The sequence below is a fragment of the Oenanthe melanoleuca genome, chromosome 8 (assembly GCF_029582105.1).
Source record: "Oenanthe melanoleuca isolate GR-GAL-2019-014 chromosome 8, OMel1.0, whole genome shotgun sequence".
Lineage (NCBI taxonomy): Eukaryota > Metazoa > Chordata > Aves > Passeriformes > Muscicapidae > Oenanthe > Oenanthe melanoleuca.
Genome location: NC_079342.1, coordinates 11,588,678 through 11,616,462, shown reverse-complemented (window position 1 = coordinate 11,616,462; position 27,785 = coordinate 11,588,678). Strand labels below are relative to the sequence as shown.

At 40.0% G+C, this 27,785-nt stretch overlaps 1 protein-coding gene across 6 annotated transcripts in view; it reads right to left on the bottom strand.

Annotated features, from left to right (window-relative positions):
* Positions 1–27,785, bottom strand: part of ZNF644 (zinc finger protein 644) — a 72,812-nt gene that overhangs the window by 30,893 nt on the left and 14,134 nt on the right. For 2 of the 6 annotated variants that reach the window (XM_056497360.1, XM_056497363.1), the window contains exon 1: positions 16,216–16,488. The exons of 1 other annotated variant lie outside the window; for it this stretch is intronic. The gene's annotated coding sequence lies outside the window, so the exon portion shown is untranslated. 3 more of the 6 variants (XM_056497362.1, XM_056497358.1, XM_056497361.1) reach the window with 3 other exon arrangements.

Here is a 27,785-nt window from a genome sequence, read left to right as displayed (position 1 = left end):
GGGATAAATCTGGGGTTATTCTACATTTGGCACAGAGGGAAAGTAAAAGACAAGGAGAAGATGGGCCATCATAATTTGGATATTGTCCAGCTGAAGGAGAGGTGACAAGTTTCACGAAGAGATCACCAGCACATAAACTGCTGAAGGACCAAAGGGATAGTCACTGTAGCCTTGCATCAAAAACTTCAAAGGGCCCTACAGAATTAAGTCCCCTTTTTGAGATTTCAAACCCTTTGACATACAAAGCTCCACTCAATGGGTGATAGTACTTGCAGTGTCATGCAAACACCTTCATGAAGGCAACACAGCCTACAGAACACCAGATCTTAGCCCAAACTATTGATAGCATTGAGACTGATTAAAGACACCCACCCATAGTGTTTAACCAGCACTCACATCTCCTCTCTAAGGGCTTTCGGCTGTCAAATAAGATTTTTCACTCCAGGACAGTCAAACTAACACCTACTATTAATTTCATGGGTTATGACATTTGAAACAACTGAGTGCCTGATATTCTTTACCAGCAGATTCGAGAAAGGTAGTTCTCAAAAAATTTCCTTAGGGAAAGGCAAAGATTTCAAAATCCTAAATGTTTTTGCTTCAATTTGCCTGTCTTAGTTTGCATTACCACAAAAGGAAGTAAAAATGAAAGTCACTCTCCCATACCAGGTAATAAAAGAGGGCATGAAAAGAGACACAGAATTGAGTAAGAAATGTAGTTACAGAGCACTCACCTGGAGGCCTCGATATTCACTCGATATTCAGAGTGAGAAGGGAACCACAGCAGGAAAAAGGACTGCTGTAAAATGGTCAGGCTTCTGATTAGTGATAAGCAGCTTCCTGTTCTGACATGGGCACTGAACAGGAAGTGAAAGAAAACTGAAATGGTGGAGATGAAAGAGAACATAAATGCATCCCCAGTGATACTAAACAAAAAAAGATGGACTGAAAACCTCTTGCTATAATGAAGTATCTCCTAACAGCACATCCCCTCCCTCTCTGAGAAAAAAGTTTAAGAAACACTAGAATGCAAAGGTGTACAATGACTAAGTAAAGTTTGCTGTAATCCTAAAAGAGTTTTAACCTATTTGTTTACTATGCAGCCCTTATTTCATAGCAGATCTGCATTATAACTGGCATTTTTACATCTATCTGAGAAAAGACACCATCACCTTTAACTACCACCATCTCCTATAATGACTGCAGCTAGGAATGCAGGTCATATGGAAGCTTTGTAGGTGGTTTATTCGACAGTTTTTGTTTTGCTGTGTGCTGCTGTTAAACACAAAACTGATTTTGCCCCTACAGCTGATTATGCCTGTGTGGGAAGAAAGACAGAGGAAGAAGCAAAGACTAGAATAACTATATTATACAAACTATTTTTGTTGATATAAAATGTGGCTAAACAGTCAATTCCACCAGCTTGACATAACATAGCTAAAAGTCCTGCAACTGTAGTCTTCACTTCATGGCTTCTAAAACTTGATTATTTAGTTGAGAGTGGCAGCTACATTTATTAGGATATGACCATCCCAGCATTAAATTAAAAAGCAGGGTGTGGGGTGTGGAATAAATTTCATTCTAATATCTGTTGCAGCTCTGGAAAAAAAAAAAAATCTTAAAATAACCTAACAATCTTAAATATCAGTGCAGGAAAAAACAGCCAGTAGAAAGCAGAGATCACTAAGAAAAGGCTACTTCTGGCTACAAGAAACCCAGAAGTTCCTGCCAGAATTGTGCATGCAGTATCAGGGATAAAGTAATTTCAGAAGATGACTGAAAAGGCAAAAACTTAGCTGACAAGAGTCCTACATCAGTTGATACAGCTGAAAATCTCTTTAAATGCAAGCCTATACTGCCATTTTCCAAACAAATAGCCAGCAATGACCTTGTCTGTACAAAATGTAATTTCCTGCTTTCTATTTGCAGAAGGAGCTTTGATTGTCTTTGATTTCTATTTAAAAAGTATAAAAACAATTTAATCTACATTCAGTACCCACAAATATCTAGAACTAACATCCAGTGTAGATTAAATAACTATTTGAATTTAAACATGAGGTTTTCTAAAACCACAAAATTAATCCCTTTCGAGAATTTGTAGAACCTCTCAATCTATGCTATTCCAACTGTAGTTTAACAAACTGAATTATATATGCCACAATCCCATTTAACAAAATTAAATTTGTTAAGAAAAAATAATAAACCCTCTTCTTAAAGTAATTAATGAGAAGCAATACTTAAGAACAGGTGGAGCTTGAATTACCCAGATGACAAATTAAGCAAAAGCTTAACACTTTATAATGTGAAGAGACAAAACTTAAGTCTTTTTACTGGAGATGCTCCTGACTTCAAAGAATCTGCAATGAGTGAACAAAAGCAAGCAAGGGACTGCTAGAGAGAAAACTGCCTCTTGCATTCTGAAGCTCCTGCTAGATTTTGAGAGTTATCTGAAAAATAGTTCAAAGAAGTTACAGTTCTTCCTTTGTCTATTCATCACAGTAAAAGCCACACACACAGTTCCCAAAGCTGTGGTAGGGCTTTCACGTAGAAATGTTGAAATCTCTCGTTTTTCTACTCATAGAAAGTTTAGCTTTTTGACAACTCTCCATATGGGACAGTGAAGCACTTCAAGGAAACATGTGACAGCATAGAAAATGAACACAACTGATCATACCTCAGACTAGGAAGCTGTTTCAGTCCAGACAAGATTACAAGTATCTGAATGCAACATTAGAATACCAAGAATCCAACATTAATAGGAGTATCACAGTAGGGAAAAAAAGTAGTCCGAGAGAGTTGCTTGAGTGGAAAGAAAGAACCTCTGTTTATACCATCCATTTGGTCGAACAAGATTTAATTATTATTTTTAAAATGTGAATATCACAAATAAAAAAAATTGAGAAGTCATCACAGCAAAAAGTATTTTAGGTAGGCAGGGGTTCAGGAGTTCTGGCTGAAAAGGTTATTTTTCCTCTCTATCAGTAAACAGATCAGATGCAAATATTCAAAGACAGGCACACAATAAAGATGCAAAGATGTCTACAGAAAGGCAAGGGGAAACAAACAATTTAAGAGCTCTTTACTTTGAGCATACATTATCCAGTAAGCAAATATGTAACAATGAACACACAAATGAAAGCATCATAAAAACATTAAACTGAAGCATCAGTTTGAAGATTGGAGTCCTGCCAACATTCAGAATTTCAAGACCTTAAGGGAAAATACTACTAACATGTTGTTTCTGAAGTTTACTTATCAATGCAGTTTCTCCCCTCAGCTGAGTGCAACATTCTAAGAATCATTGATATGTAAAAGTTTACAGTCCATCAATATCCTACTAAATTGGCATTCTTCATAATGAAATCTACCATAATCAACAAGCTACAGAAAAATAATTCATCTTTATAATTTCTCTGCCTGTTTAAGCTACAAATCAACCTACCACTTGCATAATAAACATCCATACACTTTCAGTCACCCTTCAGCCTGTTTATTTTGACCACACTAGCTCTTCATTTGCTGCACTTACGTATCTTAAATACAACAGCTTTCCTTAAACAGGGAAAGCTTAAAGCACAGAAAGACATCATCTCTCCATTCCAAACTACTAAAGGCACTGTACACACCCTTGGATCATCCTTGACTCCGAACGTGTCTGTTGATTATGCTATCAGCAAAATCTCATCAATACATTACCTGGGCAGGAACTGCCTCTACCATTTGAGTTATAAAATCACTCTGTGTCTAGTCTGAAAACATATATATATATATATATATACATACACACACATACACACATATATGTATTCTTCACCGTACATCACCATGTAAGCTTTACACAAAACACCTCAAAATACAGTGACATACCCTATGACTACAAGCACTGCAAAATAAGCATTCCAGAAAATATTTTCATAAAATCTTCCCTATCTCATAAGAAAATTGATTATGGCTCCTTACAAATTTTTAGTCCAAGTTTGCACCTTCCATTTCTCAGCTGAAAAGTAACTGAAAATACAAACCAGGAAAGCTTGATCACTGAAGTGCTTTCTAAGGAACTAACACTCTTAGGTTTGTATCTTAAAAAAAAGCAAACTTTTAGAAACATCTGAGGCAGCCTCTTATGTTTCAAAGTTTGTTTTTAAAATACTAAACTGCACAGTGATGCCACACATTTCTAATGTTTCCAGAACGACAAAATTTTAATAAAAACGTGAAGGAGGTCAAGTTAAGCATAAAAGTAAAAAAAGTTTAAGCTAAGATTGTGTCCATCAAATTAGTGCATCCCCTAAGCAACACCACTCTACAGTTCAAACATCTGTCTTCACATACTACTCATTTTTCTACAAATTCAAAGTTTTATCTTATGTGTATTTGGCACACATTACTGTGAACAGTTTATCAGCCCCGCCTCTACTGAATGAATCCAGTGCCTTTTCAGTCAAGGAAGTCCAACAGAGAACCAAAATCCCAAAAGATGAAGAAAGTACAAAAAAATGGGATCCTCTCTAGGTATAAAACTTATCACACATATGGGACTTTGATGAAGAGCAGACACAGTTTACTGTCAGACCATACCTGTCATCAATCTGCCACCTGTGGAATCCTGATAGAAACAGAAATGCCTCAATTATTCTTTACACATTTACTGAACTTGATGCTTTCCTGATGTACTGCATAAAGTAACTCTGAAATTCCTCAATATAACTGCAACCTATTAATCAAAAAACTGTAATAAGTTTACTACACAATGCATACACTTACATCCTTATGAAATAAAATACAATACAGTATCCCAAGTAGATTCCACTCTATAATGACCCTTATTTATATATCTTGATCCTTATTTATAAAGCTTCAAACAGGATTTAGGTTGGGCATATTTATTTCAAACTCAAAATACAAAGAAGTATTAAAAAAAGCTTTGCTGCATGCAGAAAAAACACCCAGGGTTTAATTTCAGAAAACCAGAATTATGTTACCAGATACAACATATTTTGTGAAATAGTATCTCTGTAATGTTTCTTTCCCTGCAAGTTGTTTTATAAAGACATTATGTTTATTACTGAAATTTAAAACCATTAAGCAAATATTTTAGTGTAGAAAAGGCAGTAATGAGGTTTTAAAACATATTTACTAGAAATTAGTTTCTCCACTAAATAGACTGGCATTCCAAAACACGAATGCCTGATGATATCCATTATATCTAAATGGATTAAAATATCTGCTCCCTTTAAGGACACTTTTACTTCAAGACAGTATTTCACACAACATTTCTAACAGTAGTTAAAGCAGCACATTAATAATCATGCCATGTTCTTACTGTAGCAACAATAATTCCTGGTAGCCATTTTCTTTCCAGCTTTAACACTGTTTCAAAGCCAACAGTCCTTCCTGCAACCTCTGTTTAAACCCAAAACTGCTGAGCAGTTTTCTCTGGGTACACTCTTCAGATGCCTCCCTCCAGACCACCATCGTTCCAATGTACTTACCTAGTGTCAGTATTCTCTAGCGCTGCACTCGACTCAACTGCAGTTTGCACTAATGGAAATGTAACAGCATGGCTGTTCCCTTTTTTAAAAACCCCAAACGACCAATCCCGCCATTTAGGAGACGGAACAGTTTGCTACCACAGGATACTTGAAGGGGAGAGCAGCGCTGCAGTTCACGATTTTCACCGGCAGGGCTCAGAGCGCACAGCCCAGCGCAGGACGGCCGAGCCGCAGGCAGCGCCTCGGTCACCGCGCCGACAGCAGCCACCGAGCCTCGCACATCACTGCAACATCAAACCAGTGTGCAGCCAAAACCAACTGCTTAATAGACTTGTTCTGAATATCTCTGAATTTTCTACGTTGTAAGGCAAACTAGCCTTACGTTCATTTCCAAGTCTTCCTCTGAGTTTCTAAAGTCTTAAAAATGACAAAACTTGAAACACTTTCTTGAATTAAGACTGCAATGCAGATTTAAAAAAAGGTTTGAGCCTAAAATCCTTCAGCTCAAAATTAGTGATAAATTACTGTTTTCTTCTTTCCTTAAAAAAAACCCCAAACCTCTCCTTCTTGCTATCATGACAGTTTGAGAGAAAGCAGTAGAGAACAGAAAGTGAATTACATAAACATTTGTAACAGCAACGGCAGGAAATAGTGCACCGGTATTAGCACATAAGTACTCCCTACAAAACAGGATCCTAATCCCAAATTCAGTTCCTCACAAGTTTGTTCCAGTTGAAAGGATAGCTATGCTGGGATCACGAGCTCTAATGCCTGCTGCTGTCTGTCTAGACAGCGTTCTGACATTTCCTGACCATAGCAGGAAAGGGAATCTCCTGTTCCTAGCCTCAAAGGAAGTGTATTTTCTGTGCCCATGAAAATGTAGAATCTAACAAAAATTTCCTAGAGATTTCATGCACACTTTTCGTAAGTATATGCAAACCTTTGCTCATGAGTGCTAAGAAATCTCTCACATATAAGGGCTTACACTTAAAATGAAGGTAGGCTTATGGTGAACTCTGAATTGGTGTGGCAGAGGTTTTACTCTGATATCCCTACGACAGCACCTTCCAGCAGAGGACAGAGCAGACACTCAAGGGTATTATTCCCTGTAAACAGCACTGCTAACTCTCAAACAGTCTTCTTCCTTATCAAAGGACTAAGCTGTGACTACAATGAATGTTCCAAGATGAAGAAAATAACCATCGAAAATAAAAATTCCAAACTAATCACCTAAAAATTCAAATTCCAGCACTGCCATTCTTCCAGCAAAAGCTTTTTCTGAATAAAATATACACATATTTCATACAATAGGATTCAGCCACCACTTATCAGACTTGAAGTGAAGCTACAAAATGCTTCTTAATTGGGTTGATATATAAGCTATAATCTCTACAATCTATGAATGAGCACTTTGGGGAGCCACATATACTTAATTGGTAACATAAGGACTTCCCTTCATTTTACAGGAGCTTGCTTTTTGGTGACAGAGGAATGGTTTTGGTGAAGAAGAAAAGTTATATGTTGTCAACACTAGCACCGTAATAGTAATTGAAAATGTAAAAATCCATTCCTTGCTGAGCTGCTCCGTGTTCAGTTTTGCTTTGGTGACACTGTAAGTTTCCAGCATTTTCCATGGCCCATATAAACAGTAAAAAATATTTCCTACCTTAGATAAGCTGCAGCAATACAACAAAATTAAGTCAGCTGTGTACTTACAACTGAGGTTATACTAACAGATCTGGCAAGCAAACTGTGGCAAATGCTTCCACATCCCTCTTTGAAATGTAGCTTGTGACCACCAGTTACTATCATGAACATTCAATCAAGCCAGTCACACCAGCACCACAACCACCGTTCAGGCCTGACATCGCATCCACGTCTCGTTAGTAAGCTCCTATTCATGGTCTCTGTGTTCAATTGGACAGGGTACACAAGGTTTATTACCAATACAGTCATCATACAGGAGGGCTTCCTACAGCAAAGTTTCACTGAGTTTACTCAAGTAACTGCCTTTGCTACAAGATTATTCCATGAAAAACATTCTGCTGGGAAGTAGCTGTTTTCAAGATCTACCCCAAGGACTGTACTCAAGTTATGCAGTACTTCGAGGTCTACTTTCTAAACTGCTTAATAAACATCTAGAGAGTCTTCATGCAAGACTGCAAGAAGATGAAGCAGTTCTATAAAGGCTTCACTTGGAGATTAGGGTTTCATTAATCTTTCTCTTTTCAGCCTTGAACCCTTTAAACACTTGTGGACTTGTTCACTTCCTTTTGTTTCAGGCAAAAGCTTAAAATCTTCGATTCTTCTGCTATTTGAATTAGTTCTTCCAAATACACGAAGGCAAACAGAAAATCCTGGTATTTCCAATATGCCACACTAGGTATCCTCACCTGTGCATATCTGGCCCATTGGCTGTCCTTCGGCATCTCATCCAGCTGGAGCTGAAGAATCCATATATACTTGACTTGTCAGTTTTCCTAAGCAGAGGAGGTTTCCCAACCAAACTTTCAAAAGTAGCTCAAAAAACAGAAGAGACAAGACAGACACTCCAAGCCTGTTTCGTATGATTTACACTGGATTACTAGAATAGCATTAAAGAACTGGATCTGCATGGGCTAAGACTGCATAAAATCAGAGCATAAATGGCAAAAGTCAGTCACGTCATTACTCTGTTTCAGAATATAGAGACAGTTTTTTAACTGAAGCAAAGAAATCTGTATGTTTCCCACCCTAAAAAGGACATAACTCCAAGAAAGAAATATTTTCTTCTAGCAAATAAACAGCTTATGTTCTTCACAGTAATAAAAAAGCTTCTTAAAACAAACCAAAGTCAACAACAAAGATAAAGGAAACTTTGCCACTGTCTTGGACATTCACAGTTAAAATAAATCCTCCCTGAACACCCTGTTCAAAGGCTTCATAAATTTACAATGACTATATGTCCCAAAAGCTTAGTGCTCTACATCAACAGAGGTTTGGACAGAGGAAATGAGGTGACTTTTTTACACTTCCAGGATTGTCCTGTGGAAAAGTATTGGTAACTTTAACAGTTTTGCATTCTTTCAAATAGATTCCCATTTAACATCATACAGGTTTGTTTTTTATTTCTGAATACTAAAATCCCCTTTAAGGACAGGAAGAAATGCTAATTAATCTACTGTGACAGAAAACATGAAGGAAAAGAACAGCCTCAAGGAGGTAAAAGCCAGAGCACTCTTTCCAGCTGAAGATGGCATTCTGGAAAATTACTTCAAAAAATGGAAGAAAAGTTAAGGTAAAACTCTGTCAGAACAAAAGTGAAATCACAGAGATATTACTTTGGACAAAAGCACCCTAGCTCCTAGTATTAGCATCACTAAGTTGGAAGAAAACTTTGATCAAAGAAGACCATGGAAACCACAACACAGGTGATCACTAATTAATCCACCCTCCTTTATATGTGCATCCTTTGAAAAAAGGTATGTATCAGCATGCTTCAGGAGCTGCTTACTAGGTGGACCTAAAGCAAAGTTACTAGAAATATATTAAATAGAACTTTATTTAAAATAGCACCCAGTATCCTAAAGATCAAAGTGATCACCTTGCAGGAGTCAAACCAACCTACTTTTCTCTAAATGGCTCCACAAGAAAAAAATCCCAAAACAACCAAAACCCAAAACCGAACTCATCGTTAATGCTTCAAATGACATGAAGGAAGGTCCTGCTGCAATACTGCAGTACTTCTTACTCAAAACTATCAATCAATCTCCCTAATTTCCTAATGGACATAGCTGAACTTCTGAAGAGACTATAGAACCTGGATGCCTTCAGTTTCACTGAGTATCAGTACATTATCCTAAATATTGCCTTCATTTAGAACTTTGCACGATGTTTCAAAACACAATATTCCAACTTTTAATTGTCTATATACAATGTTGATAAATAACTGTAAAGATCTACAGACAAAGAAAACACAACTGCTTATTTGTTCTTGACATAACTCCTTACTAGACAAGTCATCATCTCTGCTCACCTCTGGTAACATTTCACTGGACTAAAAAATGAAAGGTAAATTCCAAAGTTGTTTTTAGTGTCTAAAAGACATTTCTAAAAGTGAATTATCTCAGTACCTGTGTGATATTTTTAGAAGTTCTGCAACGTTTCAAGTTATATAGGAACCTGGATGGCTTCACCAAGCACCATTTCTATTTTTTGCATTTTCCTTTGTGCAGAAGTATCTTATGCCATCATTACTGCTGGTAAAACACTGAAAAGCAATAGCAGTCTTACCACTGTGGTAGAGAGAGACACCTGGAGAACAATTTTTTTCTGAACAAGCTGTTCTTCTTCCTCTCCATATCTCACACATGCCAGGAAAGAAACAACCTCTCTCATCCACTAACTCTTTCAGTCACATGTACAGCAGTGGGAATCACATGAACTTCCACAGCAAGTCTCACCACAGTTTGGGAACAAGGGCTTGGCATTTAGGGGAACATGGCATGGAACACTACTGATATACCTACCTTACTTCAAAACACTAACAAAAGGAAAGGTCTTTAAGAATCCATGCTAAAGCAGCTCACCAACTATACTACTCTTCATCACTTGAGTCACTACTGTCCAACACGTCAAGGCGTTACAAGGACAGAAAAAGACAATCACTACCCTAAACCACTTCTGTAAGAAAACAAGTCAAATAAAACAAACGTTCAATACGTTCCTCAAAGCAAAGATCTAGAAAGACCATAGAGAGTACCTACTATCTTTGGTTTATGTAACAACACAAGCAACCCTTCCACCTTAGTTTCTGCAGCATTTCAGCTCAACTTGCATTCCAGACATGCAAGTTCTACTCCCTCCCATTCTGTAATTGCTCCAAACCTTTCCAATTTTTTCACTGCAGCTTATCTAGGTTAATTTGCCATCACATGTCTCCCCAATTTATCTTCCTCCTTTTTATCCCAGGAAAAAAACCTGTCACAACATAATTTTTTGTTAATAACTACCTGATTAGGGAGTTGTAACTGGATTTTGTTCTCAACTTTCTACAAGACTAGAAACTGTTCTAAAAGTAGTTTTAGAGTGCTAATATTCACTACAAGTCATACACAGTGCAGTTATTTCATTACATGCCACAGATTCTCAGTTTTGCCCAAGAAGACAAAAGATCGGGTGATTTCAATATGTCAATAAGAGTATTAAGAAAAAGGAAGCAAAAGAGGGCAGAGTACTCACTTCAGTGTGGGAGAGAACTGAGAGAAGCCAGCTGCAGAACTGCCACTTTCTACTCCTTGTGATAGAACACACAATCAAGACTTTCTCACATGAGATACACTCACAGCTATGGTATTAAAACAAAAAACGTTATTTATATTGGAACTTAGCAGGCAGAGCCTGTCCTCTGTTGAAAATATTGTTTCTAATACCAAGCTGACTTAGTAGCAACAACAAAAATACAGCTGTTGGAAAAAAATACTCCCCTTCCCTGCCCTCCCTATCAATTATCTCACAGGAGAACACAGAATCTTGTGTCTTTGGTGAAGGCTTCTAAGAACATTCATAAGAATACCCAATATTCTTACATGCATAAACAGAATAACCAATATAAGTATAAGCACAATAATAAATGCAATAACCTACAACCACTGTTTTGGTTGTTGGGAGCCTAATTTTAGGACACAAACTCTATAAATTTCCAAACTCTTCCAACTGAAAAAGATAAATTCAGAAAACTAAGTTAATATCAGAGACAGTTCCTGAAACCCTACAGTCACAAAACTGTTTATATACCCACATTTGAAGATGAAGAAAGATATCAGCAACAAACATTCTAAACATTGAGGGCTTTCAAAAGTAATTATCAAAAAATATATCACAGAGCTCCTAGGAGAGCTGAGTAGAAGCAGAAGCAAACAGCAGAAATATACAGAGGACAACCACTCCAGAACAAAAACCTGAAGCTAAAATAGAAAAAAAGCCCTATCAGCCAGAACACTCCAACCAAACCAATGAAAACCCTGAACCATAACCACCACCCACCACCCACTGAGTGCAGCCAGGCAAGTAACAGACTCCAGCCACTTCCTACCAGAAGCAGCAAGTAGCAGCTCCAGAGTTGCCATGCTTTAGGAGCAGACATAAGAATTAGTTTTCCAAAAGCAATCACTTGGCCTCCTGTTGTTTGCCTTTTCTGAAAAATTCACCCCCGTCCCTACCAAAGAGCCACACTGGGAAAGTAGATGGGATAAAGCACAACTCAATGCCATCAACATACCAAAACATAATTCTGTAAAAAGGCAGGCAGAAAGGACTCATCACTACATTTCAGTGACTATATTTCCTAAGGAATTCCTGGTCTTTCAAACTAAAAATGGATGCCTCAGGTAACAGCCTGTAAATAAAGGTACATCACACAACAGATCCTTTTCTGTGGAAAGATTTTTACAAATGGGTGCTAACAGTTGGTCCAGAAAACAGGGAAGGTACAATGATCTCAATTCATTACTTCAGCTACAATTGGACCAATCAATAAGGCACCTGTAATTCCTCTCATCCTGTTTCCCAAAATGTGCCCTCCCCCGTTCCATTTTGTAAAAATGAACATTATCAAGTAGCCATTTAAGGCAAGCAAAAAATACAGTCATTCAAATACTCACAAAGTAGTGTCCCTTTATGAAGAAAAAAAAAAAAATCCAGCTAAGTATCTAACTTGTAGTATTCAGCATACTGAAAAGTTACAACATACTAACAATGGGCCTGAAATATTTCTAAACCCAGCCATCTGACCTTTATTCTGATTTGAGCATGAACTTCACAAACTGGATTAATTTTCAAGAAATACTGAATTACTAAATAGCCCCTAATCTTTAAATTAGTTAATTATTTGTAAGACAAAGCACTCAGTATCAATCAATAAACATCAACTAGAGAATTCCATTTCCAGTATCTGGATTTAATAGGAACCATCAGTTCCCACACCAACAGCATTAGAGTTACTTCTACTGAAATTAAAGTTCTCTGCAATCCTAGGTTTGCTCAGAAGTATTATATCACTTAACATTCAGTGTAACCAAAACACACACACACACACTGTTAAGCCACTGTCTTCCCTCATTTAACCTCATTGGCAATACAAGGGCATGGCTGCAGCATTTTGTCAACCTAACAGCTGCTATGTACAGTTGAACAGTGACAAAAAGGCAGCACAACTCTCCTTCTCTAGCACTTCAGGTAAATCATACAGATTCTGGGTAGACTTTGTACCAAGATGAAATATTCACTACACAACTCTGAATTGCAGACTAGGTAACTAACAGAGCCTATCAAGCTTTTTCAAATTTTGAAAATAACACATATTAGAAGTTTATGCAAACTCATTACATGGCCTTTCTTGATGGTGAACTGTGATTTGAGCATCAAATTGCATCCCATAGGATTACTGAACTGCACTGTAGAGGTGCAGGGTATTTGCATCTGTTTTTATGTGGCCATTTCACATCCTTGCCCTCAAAATACTTTTCTACAATTCTGTGAACAATGTGGGCATATCTTCTTCCATCACTGCTTGTATAAAAGGCTCCTATTAATTCATGTAAGGGACACAATGTATACAGGCATTAACGTTTATGTGAGCTTTCTGTCTGGGTTTTTAGGGTTGGTTTTTTTTTGTTTGTTTTTTTTTTTTTAATTGGGCACAAAAAGGATACTTTTTTCATGATACTACAAACTTATGAAATCCTTTCACTCATTTGACAGTAGCTTAAGAGGTAACTTAAGCTCTTTATGCAGTACCAATATGAAGTTTACATCTATACTGGTAAAAAAATGCAGCAAGGAAAAATATTAATTTACAAAAAGCTGCTTATAGATTTGGCTTATAGGCTCAGGAAGAACAATGAATATATTTCCCAGAGAAGACTAACTGGTTTGGTTATTTCATCAGGGATTTCTTTACACTCTGAAGTAGGGTGGACATTATTTTCATCTGAGCAAATCTGGTTTTGGAGGTTAGGCCAAGTTGACTCAGCCTCAAAATCAATTTAAGTGAGTGCAACGGTGTTTAATTTTGTTGTTATTTTCCCAGTCTCTGGATACATAATACAAAATGCTCTGCAATCCAGAGCACAAAGTAACTGAATGTGGCTTGTAGTAACTAACATGGGAGCAATGTATTTGGTACTAAAAGAATAAAGGGAATAAAACAAGTATCTTAAGGCAGTTCTCCAACAGCCACATCACTTGAACTTTGCAGAAGATAAAAAGTTGCTTGAAAATGTAAAAATATGAGAGCAGTGTTAGTGACACAATGAATCAGCAGCGTTCAAAAACGTTTAATTCAAACCAACTTCAGGTGAAGCTGCAGAGCAAGTGACAAAACTAGTCTGTATTTTCTCCAGTTTTAAGTTCTCAGAGCTTTTAAAAGTCTGAAAGTGTTTGAAACTAATAACTGTGTGTGAGCAAATGTGTGCTTTATTACTATTGAGAATTTTATTCGTTTTTCAATTCCATTTTCTCCATAAGTGACTTGAAAAGGCTTGACTTTAACAAGTATACACACTAGTAGGCTGTGGTTAATACTTGCCAGCATAAACACAAACTATTGCTCAAGAAATTCCACTGACAACCCTTGACTTCAGTGTCCATATGAAATTCAGTTATTTTAAAGCCAAAGGCATTGCCATTCTTGTTTAAAATCCTGTTTATTCAGCTGCTGATGCTCCTATTTCAATCAATCCTTTCTGTATCAAATAAGCTCACAAAGATTCTGCAAGTGGTCAGTGCCTTTTTCTCCTACTAGCCAGGTCACCTGTTGAGAGCTCAACTCCTTTTGCATTAAGAACTTTCATACTTTCCTAGGCATATTCCTCCTAGAGATACCAGTGATATGCATAAATCAGACACTAGACTTGATGGAACTTAAAAGTCTGACTAGTACACCCTTGGTTGGTTGGTTTTTGGATTTTTATTACAGTGATATTTACCAAGGACTTTTTTTAATTTAAAAAAAAAAAAAAATAATGCAGACTAAATAAAAGAAAAAATTTATGAAAAGACAAGTCAAGTCTCTCTGGTGACATTAGGGGTATTTTCCTCCACAAAATTGCTGTTCCTTGGGTCTTCCTAGTAAAAATGAAATCTGTTGGAATGAATATTAGACATCAGAATAAACTATTCTAAGAAGATATTATGAAGATTATTAATTTCAATTCTCACTGTAATTCTTGTATAACTCTGCACCATATCCCTCTGCAGTTACATTATACAGGTTTGCAACATCAGCTCTGACTCTAAGTCACTGTAACAGGATTGTCACACTGCACTGCTCTTTGATGCACTCTGCTTAACTCCTCTCCAGCATGAAAATTGCTGCATTTTCTTGCACCTAAGTGACCCACTAAGAGCTTCCCCAGATTTATTCTGCATTGTCTGCACTGAGAAGAAACTTCTCATTAAAATTTGTTTTATAATTTGAATCAAAAATTATATTGCAACTTGTATTAAAAAACCCTGTCAATTAATTAATGTGTTCATTCATTACTCGATACAACATGAAATGACTTCTCACTCTAAAATCTGGTGCACATTCATTCCTCATATGCGTTTGAAAGCAAAGTTCCATGACACAATCTTCATAATTAAATTATGCACTGGAAAGGGGGGCAGGAATCAGAATATCACTGCAAATGAGGTTTTGCTTAAAGGGCTAGAGCTGTGCAGCACTGATGGAAATCTATCTTGATATATCATACTTGTTTCCCATTACCACGACAGAGGTATTGCCAATAGGCTGAAGGTTACCCACAAGCCATAAGAAATAAAAACTTCTTACATTTCGCACAAGTTCTATTTGTCAGAATGATGCTCATCACCGCAAGACGGTAACACAAACTTTGTCAGAGAAACCGCCAGATCCTGGAGCTGCCGGGAGCCCGAGCACACGACTTTGTTACCTGAACTGGTAACTTTTCCGCTCCTCTGCGCCGGGAGCTCCAGCACCGCTCCCGGAGGGCACACCGGCCAGCGCCGCGGCGGGCCGGGGCTCGCCAGCCCTTTGTACGGACACCAGGCTTTCCAGAGCCCCTCCGCTTCACACCAAGCAGGGAGGAAACCAAGGCGAGAGTGAGGAGCGCACGCTCCCGCTGTCCCAGGACGGCAGCGCAACCTCTCCCGGGCTGGCCGCCAGCACAGGGGGGCAGCGCGGGCGGGACCCGCAGCAGGGAGACGCGCGGCGGAGCAGAGGTGGCCCTGCGGGACCCGCCGGGGCGGGCGACGGCAGGGCACGGACGCCTGCGGGTCCCCCAGGGTGACCCGGCCACCCTCGAGCGACGGCATGGTGCCGCCCGGCCGGCCCGCCCGCGGGGCATTACCTGGCTCCCGCGGCCGTACTGCCGCCGGCCCGGCCCCAGGCCCCAGGCCCCGAGCGGCGGCCCCGGGCTGCCCAGCTCCTCCGCGCCTGGCAATGGCGGCGGCCCCGCTCCCCCTCCCCGCTCCGCGCTCACTGGCTGCGCCGCTTCATGTGACCGAACAAAACCCTCCTCGACACAGCCCTTTGTGTCCCGCCCGGCCGGGGCATCGGGAACGCCGCTCGCCGGCTCGGGGAGGTGGCGAGGGGCGCTTAAAGGGACGGAGAGAGGCGACGAGGCGAGCTGGAGAAGGAAGGGCCGGGGAGGGCAGCGCTTGCCGCGGCCGCTCGACCTCCGTCCCGCCGCAGCCGGCCCGGCCCGGCCCAGCCACTTACCGCGGCGGGGGCGGCTGCGGCCGAGCCGCGGTGCCGCACCAGGTCGGAGGCGGCCGCCATGTTCCCGATGCGGCAGGATGGGGCAGAGCCGCCCGCTCCGCCACCCGCCGCTAGGGCGGCCGGCCCGGCCCGGCCCGGATTGGGTGGGCTCCGCTCGGCCCCGGCCCGCGCCCCCCGGCCCGCGGGGCCCTGCGCCTCCCGCTCTCCTCCCTCGCTCCGCGGCCGGGCGGGGGCGGCGGGGGCGCGCTACAGAAAAATAAATCGTAACGGGAAACTCACGGGCTCGCCGGACTGTGCGTCACGCCGGGGTTACGTCCTGCGCGCGCCGCCGTGACGTCATCGCGCAAGCCTCCCGACCGCCCCGCCGCTCCGCGCGCGGCTACACGCACACGGACACCCGCGCGCACGCGCCCCTTGGCGGGCGAAGGGCGCACGCGCACGGCATCCCCTCCCTTCCCCCGCAGGGAGCGCGCGCCCCCTCCCCGCCGCGGCGGGCGCGCGCCTTCCCCGGTGCCGGGCCCCGAACGCGCCGGGCGCTCATCGCCGGCTGCCGCCGCCCGCCCTGCGGGCTCCCCTCCCCACAGCCCGGGGAACCAGGGCAGGTGCGGCGGGATGTGCCGGGGCGCTCCCGAGCCAGCGAGGAGGCACAGGCGGGCTCGGGCTCAGGCTGAGGCTGCTGCGGACGGTGCCGGGGGCGCGGGGAACCGGAGCGCAGCGGGGACGGCCCCGGGGACGGGAGCCAGGGCGTGACAGAAAGACACGACCGGTGCCATTCTCTCCTCAGATTAACGCTGCTGAAGCAAACCCCGGCTCACGGAGGGAATGCTCCCAGAATCGGGGGAGAATGCTAAGTGTGTAGAGACTGCTTAGATGAGTTAATTTTTCCCTTCAGACTTGCTGGGCCAGGGAGATTTCTCAGCAGAGTGAGAAGCTGGTAAACACAACGTCAGAGGTGTGAGCGGTGGTCAGAGTGCTCAGGGAGACAGCAGATGTCAGGAGAGAGGGAGAGGAAAAACACGGCACATAAAATTCAAAAGGGGGGAATAGGTAGAGCCAAGCACTGTCAATCATTCCAGCCTCTATTCCCAGAAAAGTACTAAGGCAAATAATCACACATCTTTAAGTACATGATAGCTAATGAAGTGGTAAGTTACAGCCAACACAGATTTGTCAAAAAAATCACATCAAGCCAAACTCATCCCAAGCTGTGACAAGATAACAGGCCTTAGATGTGAATTGTGCTCGGTTGGTTATGGCTTGACTTAAGTAAGGTTTTTGACACCATTCAGAGAAGTCTTAATTGAGCAAGCAAAAGACATAACATAATGAAAAGACTGCAGTGGTGCAAAATTACATCAGCAACGTTTCACTGTGACAAATAGCAGGACAGAAAATATGGTTCCCTGGAGGTGGGTATGTCCTGAGTGTGATACCAAGTCTAATTAAATGAGTGGCAGAATACAGTTTACATGGATTGGATGTGCCTACAATGCCAAACTGGCAGAGCTTGGAAGCATGTTACAACACAAGGAAAGAATTCAAAACCTTCCTGAAAAAGTAGTTGCAGAAATATGATGCAATTGAATAAATACAAGTGCCAACTTCAACATTTAAGCAGGAAAACAATTGCACAATTGCAAGACTGGGAACAGATGAATAAACAGGTTTACAGAAAAGGGGCTGGGGATCAGAGTAAATCACAAGCTGAACATGCATCAACAATGTCACACCATTGTGAAAAAAGCTGCAGTACAGAGAAATGCATAAAGAGAACTGTCATATCTAGGACACAGGAAGAATTCCTCATCTTTAATACTGGTGAAGCCTCATCTGTATGTTCAGATTTGGCCTCTGCATTTCAAGAAAAATTTATTCCAAAAACGTCCAGTAGAAGATAATACAAGGAAGAGGGGGAAAAAAGTCACCATTTAAAAAGATGTAACCCTAACTGAAAATAAGAATGTGTGAGATTTTTAAATCTAGAGAATAAAAGACTATGAGCAGAAAAATCCATTGTTCACTGATTCCACTGGAGACAAGGCTAAACGTAACAGCTTTAAACTGTACAGAGAAATTTCAGTTAGACATTAGGAACAGTTCTATTATGATATGGATAAATAAAACTGGCATATATTCTCTACAGGATCTGGGAAATGTTATTAGTATGGTTTTTAATATTAAATTAAATACCTCTAAGAAAATACAGAAGCATTTGACTGCTGTGAAGTAATGGAGGCACACTAGGTAATAATTGTTTTCAACATAATTTTCTGTAGCTGCAGTTACTATCCAGATACCCAGATATGTGTTCTGATCCTGTTTTTTTCTGGCAAAAGTGAATCCCAGAGGCATTTGAACATTTAATGTGTTGTCATCATCTTATGCACAGGTGTAGATATCCCCTTTGGGAGTCTTTGTCATGTTACAATCAGTATAGCTGTGTGGCAACATATGTCACATGCTCAGCTAATTTGCTAATTTATAAACTTTATATATCACTATAAATTCCACATTTTAAAATAATGTGTGTGTTAGTGCTCATGTAACCATTGTCTATCACAGCTTTTGCTTTTCTTCGCTTTTTCTCCATGGTACCAGAGGCTAATTTTCCCCAAAATCCATTAAATTCAGGGGTTTCTCTGGAGCTTGCCAGTTAGGACAAGGCAGTGTGAGTGGTTTATGTTGTGGGACTGAGACCCACCAAACTCAACTCATTAGAGATGACTAAAAGGCCATTAAATAGGCCAATTTTCCATCTCCACTGAGTTAGACTGAATTCAAACTGATAGCCCACAGGCAAAAGGCTATGAATTTCATTAACAGTACCCCAAAGCATTCAGTCCCCTAATGAGTGCTAATATTATTCTTCTGAGAATTAAGCTTGTTTTCTGAAAATATACATTTATAAAATTGAGTTCTAATTATTTTGGAGCTTGTAAGGAGTTTTTTCCTCTGCTCTTAAACACAAAAAACATTATCATCTTGTGCAATCCACAGATTCTAAGATTCTTACATCATATGTGCTCCATGCTAACCAAAATACAAACAATAAAAATGTTAAAAAACAAACATTAATACTACCACTAAGCTTCTTGCTAAGAATCATATATTTTATTGCATGCAATCATTTTAAGGCCATCACACTTACTTAAATATATTTTGTCCCATAGAAGGTAAGATTTAAGGAACAACAATTCTTGCTTCAATTCTGCAATTAATAACTGAAGGAAATAATCAAATTCCATAAAAGTATTAACTTATATTAACTTATAGAAAATGCAGTTAGATATATTTCACATCTATTTGTGAACAAGTAAAAACAAGTAAAATAATTAGCATAAGAAAACCTAAACTTCAGTTTTAATGCTGCAAAATCCCACAATTTATTAATAGTTTAAAGATATCTAGCAATTTTTTAATCTCTCAACTAAGAGGCCAAATTCCATTAGCACTAGTGGACTCTTAAAAATGCTAATGATTCACATAATCTGTGGATCAAAAGAAAAATCCACATTTGGTGTGAATGAACAGAGCATATAAATGCAATATTTCATTAAAATGGCAGTGTGGTAAAAGATTATGTCCAGTGGTGTCAGAAGTCTTTTTTGATTTCTAATTCCACTTCTATTGCCATTTATTGAAAAGTAGTAGATCATCTTATGGGTTGCCTGATGGGTTAAAAAGACTTGAAAAATGACATAAAATTGGGATTTCATGTCTGCGCAAAATAGAAACTTTAGGGCCAGTGAAGCATTCCAATGTCAGTAAAAGAAAGTGTATGGCCAGTAAAGAACCACACAATAGGACTCTTGAAAATCAAGCTAGATACTGCACAGCTGGCTTTTTGTTTGCAGAATTCTGGCTGTGTCCTGTATTATTTCTCCACCAGCGCAGCCAAGGCCTAATAATGGTTAAAACAGCATTTGAAAAATCTCTTGAGAGAACAATGCTTCCTAGTTCCTCCTGGTCTTCAACATGGCTATAAAAAGCTTAAACCAAGGCAGGTTCTTTCAAGTTAGCAGCAAAGTATGATTAACTGGAACAAATTTAGAAACTGTTTCTTCATATAAACATTTTTATAGCTGAAGCTGCAGAGAGAGAACAGGTTTAAGCTGAAGCATTTTGAATGAAAGAAGACTGCAAATGCCTCCTTGTAACACATAGCAAAATCCCAAATGCCTGGAGGGAAAAACTTTTTAATGATAATTTCTTACATTTATATAGCACCTTTAATTCCCTAGGACCCCAAGCACTTCATTAACTCGATGCAAAAAGCTTCACCATGGAAATATAGCCACTATATGCATCACTCCTTGAAAATTTCATATTCAGTTGACACATATTCTGGTTATCCTGTGTACAGCAAACAGAACAACAACAGATAGAATATCAAGCTGTCTAATTTTGAATTGTAGAACAATTTAAGGCTGTCATGTAATGGATACATAACATTTAGCCCATTCATTTTCCTTCTCCATTTACTATTTCAATCTCATCTTTATACATAGCCCTTGGTAGAAAATCTTGTCTTCCATAACAGTTTCAAAATTGAAATGATTCTTGATGTCTGAATGTCAGACAAAAATGGTCTCTATAGGAAAAAGTAGCATCTTTTATTAAATACACTACTGCAATCTGACAAAGTAGCGTTTTTGAGTACCTAAGATATAATGATGGGATTTTTTTAAGGGGAGATGGTTGTCCTAATAAAATCCCTTAACTTTATGTATAAAGCCTGTCTTGTCTTTGCCTTTAGACCCTTGTAACAACAAAAACAGGCACACAGAAACATGATATGAAAGATATCTGTGTGTTATTGCTCAACCTGCCATAGAGTTTTTCTTTACGCTCTACAGAGGTATTTCTGGTTTCTTGGCCTTTCTTACAATAACATAATGCTGATTTCAGTAATATCCACAAATATAGGAACTCAGTGTACTGGTTGTTTCAACAAACAGTAATCAACATTATTTCTATTGAAATATTAGAAGACCTAATAAAATAATTATTTGGAGCAGTTTGATTTATATCAACATTGAAAACCCAAATGGGGGAAAGTGACTTTTCCTAATCTTGTTTTTGCTGCTTAAGCTGTTGATTCCTGTTTTGCTGGCTTGCTTGTGTCACAGACTCTTTTGAGATACAGTTGTCAATGTTAATTAAAGAGGATTGTCTTGTCTATTTTTCAGACAGAACAAAGAATGAATGTATAAATTTAGTCTCTGCCATAAATCAAGATATTCTAGTCATCTTGTCAATATGAATTAAACTTTCAGAATTACCAGTAAAATCATAAGAGAGCAGTAAGAGCATATAGCATTAAATCTATGTCTCTCTTAACACTGATCCCAAGATAAGTCCTGAAATAAAATATTTTTCAACAGAAGAGTGTTTAGACAGCATGCCTAGGGCCACATTACTGCTTGGCACTGTAGATTGCCTTTAGAACTTTCCTACTGTTTTAAGTGTTTGAAATCTTGAAGCTAGGAGAAGATTGCTCAGATTACATAATAAAGACAACTGCCACTCAGTTTTGTCACTGCTCAGCTTCTGTCCATAGGCAATAGTACAAAAATTTCTGTGTCTGTTGCTTAGACCTGCTCCCCTTGGCTAGGCCTGTGCCTGCAATTACAAAACAGCTTTTGTCAGGACAGCAGCTCGTTCCCAGCTTCCCACAGTCATCTCCTGTTCTCCCCACCATGGAGTGTTCCTGTCATCTGCCACTGATCAGAGGGGAGCAGCTGCTGGGGCAGCACTGCCTGCCTGGCACACCAGGCTCCATTCTTAGCTGTCCCACGGGTACCACCACAGTACAAATCCTGGATTAACTGTCAATAGTCATTAATTAACCTTAGTTCTCATGCTTATTTTATTTCATCAGGTGTTATTCTAATTCATCCTCCATTAAAAAGACAATAGCTAAGCCTACATCTGTGTTCCTTTCAAGAGGATCTGCCATCTTTCTTCTCACATCTGAGTTACTAAGCTCAAATCTCACAGAAATCAAAGATCATAAGAAAACAGATTAGTGTAGGAAAATACCACCATACATTATAACATTGACCTTCTTAAAAACAATGCATTGCCTTGGATAGTTGCCATTTGCATCACACACAGGAAGCATTAATATATGAAAATATGCTATGAGCAACAAAACCATAACAAGTATATTCCTGAATCTGTTGATTAATTATAATTTAGTGTGAGAGGAAAAAAGCAGTGGCAATTAACTGGCCTTCAACAGATGACGGAAAAGGACCTAGATCTAACAGGTACAAATTATCATAGCTCCACTTAACCGATGATTCAGTTCACATTATGGTGCCAAAATGATACACAGGGAGAAGACAAAAATAGTAATTTCAAAATCCTTGTTTCAAGTGTCACAGTGGCCTTAACATCCCCCTGCAGAGGTCAGAGCATGAATGAATCCAGCTTCTACCACTATAGGCCTCATGCCAGACTTTTGCCATGGCTGTGCTAGACTGGCAGAGTGCTAGTGACGAGAGGGAAACTGCACTAGGCCTGAGATTGTCATGTTCTGTCTCCTTCAAGGTGTGTCACCCCACTTCCTACATCCACCTCTGAGACTAGCATCATGGCCACACCCATGGCTGCAGCATGTCCTGGAGACCTGAGTAATAGCAATGTGGAGAATTAGTGACAAGAATGCTTTCAAGCACGCTCCACCTCCAAAGATGTGACTTCTCTATGAGGGAGGGACACAGGTGGCACAACATGGCAAAGTCCCCTCCCTCAGATAACACCATTTCGACACCCTCCTCAAAAGGAAAAGGCTTTGCCAGCCAACCCCCATCACTTCTGCACTTCAAAGCCATCTGGCCAGATTGGAGCCAGCACAAAGATCCAAGTGAAGACATCTTCACCAAAACCCTTTGCCTTTAGAAGCAAGTTCCATATGTTTTAGCAGCACTTGAAAAATGAACACTGTCTCTCAGTTATGAAAATCATTGCCAGGCAGGATTTCAAACCGCCTTCTTTTCCCTGCAGTTTCCTACTCCTGTGCCTGGTAGGCAATTGCTACATCAGCAATTCTGATTTCTCTCACCGTTGGGTGGACACACACATTCTTGTCTTTATGCTTGACACAATTACAAAAATCTTTATTATCGTTTGTTTGTAAAGTGCCGGAGGTTTGTGTATAGGAAGACATAGCAATCATTTTTAAAGAAGTAAAGAAAGCAAAAAGCCATTTTACTACTATTAATGTGGAAGTACTGAGGATCTGATTTTGTGTTTAGATCACAGCAGCAGAAAGTCTGTTTGATATGCCATACCTTCTGTTTGTTTCTTAATTGTAAGGAGTTTGGTTTTGATCAAAACAATTAATTATGAATATACCTGAGTTTTCTAACATCAGAGATAAAGCTTTAAAAAACAACTACAAAAGCTTTTTTAGACTATATTGTAGTATATGGATAAGTATATATCTTCAGGGCATAAAAACAGGCATCTTTGTAATTGAATCCTGAAAATGGGGGGGAACTACATAAAACTGTGATAGTTCTGTGATAGAGTTAATATGCAATTATGAAAAAATATTTCTTACATTTTGTGGTTGCATAGAATCAGTGTATGGAGTGGTTTGTTAACAAAAAAGAAAAGACCAAGGTAAAACCTAAGATTATAATAATGAACAGCATTATTACCCAATAACTTTTTCCTTTCCAACCTCCCTGCCAAACCCTTTTTATGTCAAAGGAAGAGGAGCATCTCTTAGCTCCTCACTTTGACCACATCCATTACCATTCATCTGCCAAAAAGTATCTTCAATGCAATGTTTAAAAGCTATATTAAAACTTTTGCTTCTTTCTTGCTCATCCACTATTTCCATATCACATCCCACTTAAACTCTCAGGTGAATTATTTTGAACAGCAGTTCATTTGCCATTACCTCATTCAGGAAACACTGTCAGATTTAGGATTTGCAGGCAGATCTTATATTATACCACTACTGGTTTTAGTCTGAAGCTCATACTTACTCTTTGTAAGTTCATTGAAATAACTACAAAGACTTCAATGAGCTTTCAACCGGGCTCTCAGAAAGAAAATTCTAGCACTAGTTTTCCTACTAACAAAAATCTAGGTATTTAAAATAACTGTAAAATAGTTATTTTAGTATCCTGGAATGCATGCTGAGTAGAGGTTTCTCAGACAAAAAAAGGAGTGAGGAAACTTAGAAGAGTCATGCAGAGTTTTGAAATTTGTCCCAGTTTCACAGGCCTTGGCCCTGGGTTCCAACAAAGTGTGTGGAAATGAACTCAGGTAAAGCTTTGGAAGTGTATTTTTAGTTAGATTGTGCAGATAATTCATAGACTAAAAATGGGGTACCTGTAGAAGCAGAAATAGTCAGCAGAGTAGTATAATTTTGGGAATTTCAGCAGAAGCTGCTATGTCTGAACACTCAGGAAGCACTCAGATCTGTCTGATAGTGTGTCAAATGTGTCCCTCTAATTCCATCCCAAGCATATTAGAATTTCTTCTTAAGAAGTTATTGTCATTCAAATATAGCTCTGGCTTTTACTTACTATATTTATATTCTACTCCAAAACAGTTTTTACTTACTCTGCACAAAAGAGAATCCTGATTCTGAATTTTAACAGAAGCCAGATAATGGCGGTTTAATATTTCATGTAGATGTCTTAATCAGCAAGTCATTTAACCAATCAATGTAAGAGTACTTTTTAAAGTATCCCATTTACAAATAACCAATAACCATGTTTTGTCACATTTTATCAATTATGCTTTCCAACAGAGGAGGGTGTCATCTCATTTTCGATAGTTTTAGGAAGCAGAACTCTCCACAGTGACTGTTAAAATGGCACATGCTGGGAAAAACAGTGCTTCATAGGATTAATTTAAGACAATGGGCACTCACTAAGCCTGAATTGTATATGATCACTTCCACCATTAACACATCACAGTTTAACTCATCCTTTAAAAAGAAATAACTATACATTGAAAATTCCTTTTTTTCCCTGATAGAACTGACAGAATTTAAATCTCAGGCCCAATGGAGGAGAACATGCAGCAGGAGGAGGCATGCAGCATTCCTGTGCTGCAGCAGGACAGTGCAGAGGACAGTTCAGGCCAGCAAGGGCTACAAGGAACAGTGACAGCCCATACTTTCAGGAGTTTCAAGTAGTAGGTTGTGGAAAATTAATGATGCCTGACTGTCAAAGCTTGTGTTGATCAAGCAGCTCTGCAGCCTGCTGAGAGCAGAGAGGCTGAAAAACCCTCTGAGAGCACATCCTGCTTTTGCTGCATAGGACCCAGAAACAAGAGATCATAGTGCTTCATAGCAGTTCAGGGAGCTGATACCTGGTGTTAACAGCTGGAAATGAGGGTGAACATTCAGGACAAGGAGCCACCATTTCTAACCCCAGGCATACATGAACACTGGCCCCTTTGTACCTCTTGTGCCAAAAAGGGTGACCATGAAGTACAGCCTGGGGAGGCAGCAAGTGGGGGAGCTCCTAAATGCAGAGATGTTGGGAATCAAGGTAGGGCAATCACGACACATGCACAGAGGCAGTCCCTACATGCTGTGTTAGGTCTCCACATCTCGTAGGTACCTCTATCCCATAGCAGCAGGCTACCCTGTGAGGCCTTTCCAGCACTCATGTGACATCAGTACACATGTACCACACACAACCCACACACCCCCACCTTTATGCTAAAAACCTCATCCATGAGCAGCCTTCTGATCCCACTGCAGCAGCCACTTAGTCTCCTCCCTGGGAAGGTGAGCACCTCTGTGGTCCCTCAGTCCATTCTGAGATGACCCACTCAGGTCTCTGTTGCAGAAACAAAGTCTGTAGCACTCTCTCCTTTTGCTTTGCAAACAATATAGAGAAAGGGGGAGGTCACTCTTCCTTCTGGGAAGGAAGGCAGCTGATCCTCCTCTGGGTTAAGAGATACAGAAAAGGCTTGGCTTATAGCTGTGGACTCCCAAATGTGGAAGAAGACTGTGAGAGCCCAAAGTGTTTGCAGATGGCAGCCCAGGGCCAGGTGGAAGGGGCTGCACTGGAGGTGATGAAGACCACACCACTGTTAACCAGAGTTAACATGGCCAGCTGGTGCTGAACAGGTGTGGCACACACAGGTGCAGAGCTGCAGTGTAAAGACTGAGCCACATGGCTCTGTTGGACAGGTATGGGGGTGCTTCGGGGAAACTCACTGAGTGGAGATGAGCCAGATTCTATGCATGTGGGGGTGAAACTGAGAAGGTTTCTGAGCAATTTTCCCATAGCATCCCAGCTGGAGCACTCCCAGGGACATGATGCTCAGGCAACACAACCTTAATGGGACTACAGGAGCACTTTTAATGGACAAAAGGACAAAACTAGTTGACCTGCCTACATCTGTCAGTTCTTTTGCTCTGAGCAGGATGAGGATATTTTACTTGCAGGAAGGGGAGGCTGACTGAACAAGTCCCATTTCCCAGAAGGAGCAGGAAAATTAAATGGCTTGAGGAGTACCCCACTGGAAATGTCACATGAGTAATTACCTGTGCACCTAAAAGGAAAAGCAACCAAATATAAAATGTAGCATGTATCAACTTCAACTTAAAATACCTCCTAGCTATGCCATATAAAAAAAAAAAAAAAAAAAAAAAACCAAAAAAACCACAAACACAAGCCTTGAGTTTAGTTTAATTTAGAAATTAAAATTTTGATTTTTTTTTTTTCTTACACTGGGCTGGTTTTGAAAAGAGACTATAGAAGAAGGAACTACCACGAAAACACTTGCAGAAGAACCAAAAATTTCTCCTTATTTTCTATTTTACTTTAATGAAACTTTAAGTGTAAGAAGACTGGCCTGGTCCAAATTTGATCATTCTTTTCCAAAGCCTGGGAGACCTGCAAGAGGTGCCTGTGCTTTACATTCTGCTTCACGGGAATATTATTTTGATTTTTATTTTACTAGTGTTTAAAAGCACTCACTAGAAGCTCCTGCAGCTGTTTGGCTACATAATAACAGACAGCCTCTAATTCCTCATGCATGGCACTCAGCATGTTGTAATCAGAAAAAAGGCCCCAACCTGTTCCTGCATTCTAATAAGTGTGTGTCACTTTGTAGGAGATCAGAATCCTGTCCAAATTCTGAAAAGTCTAACAGAACAACAGTTGCCAAATGACAAAACCTATCAGAAGACACAGAGTAAAAAGGCACATCTTTGTTTCTGATCTTCACAGTGCCAGTACTGGCAAGAGAAATGTCAAGCTTTCCAAAATAAAGCCAGTTAACCACTGCAACTGCTATTAAATATAAACAAAGACAAAAAAGTAGGGTCCTTGGAAGCCAGTATATGAACATTTGAAACAGTAGCTATGTATACAATTACTGCTTTGTTAACATTATTTACTCCTGAAGCTGTGCAGTTCCACTGCTGTGCTGGGAACAGAGTCACAGACCTGCAGCAGGAATCTCAAGAGCAAAATATTTCTGCAGCCACACTGTGGAGTGGTGGGAGGAGAACAGGGACTGCAGAGAAGTGCAGCTTCTTCCCCTTTACTGTCAGGCAGGACACACTGCACAAGGGAGCA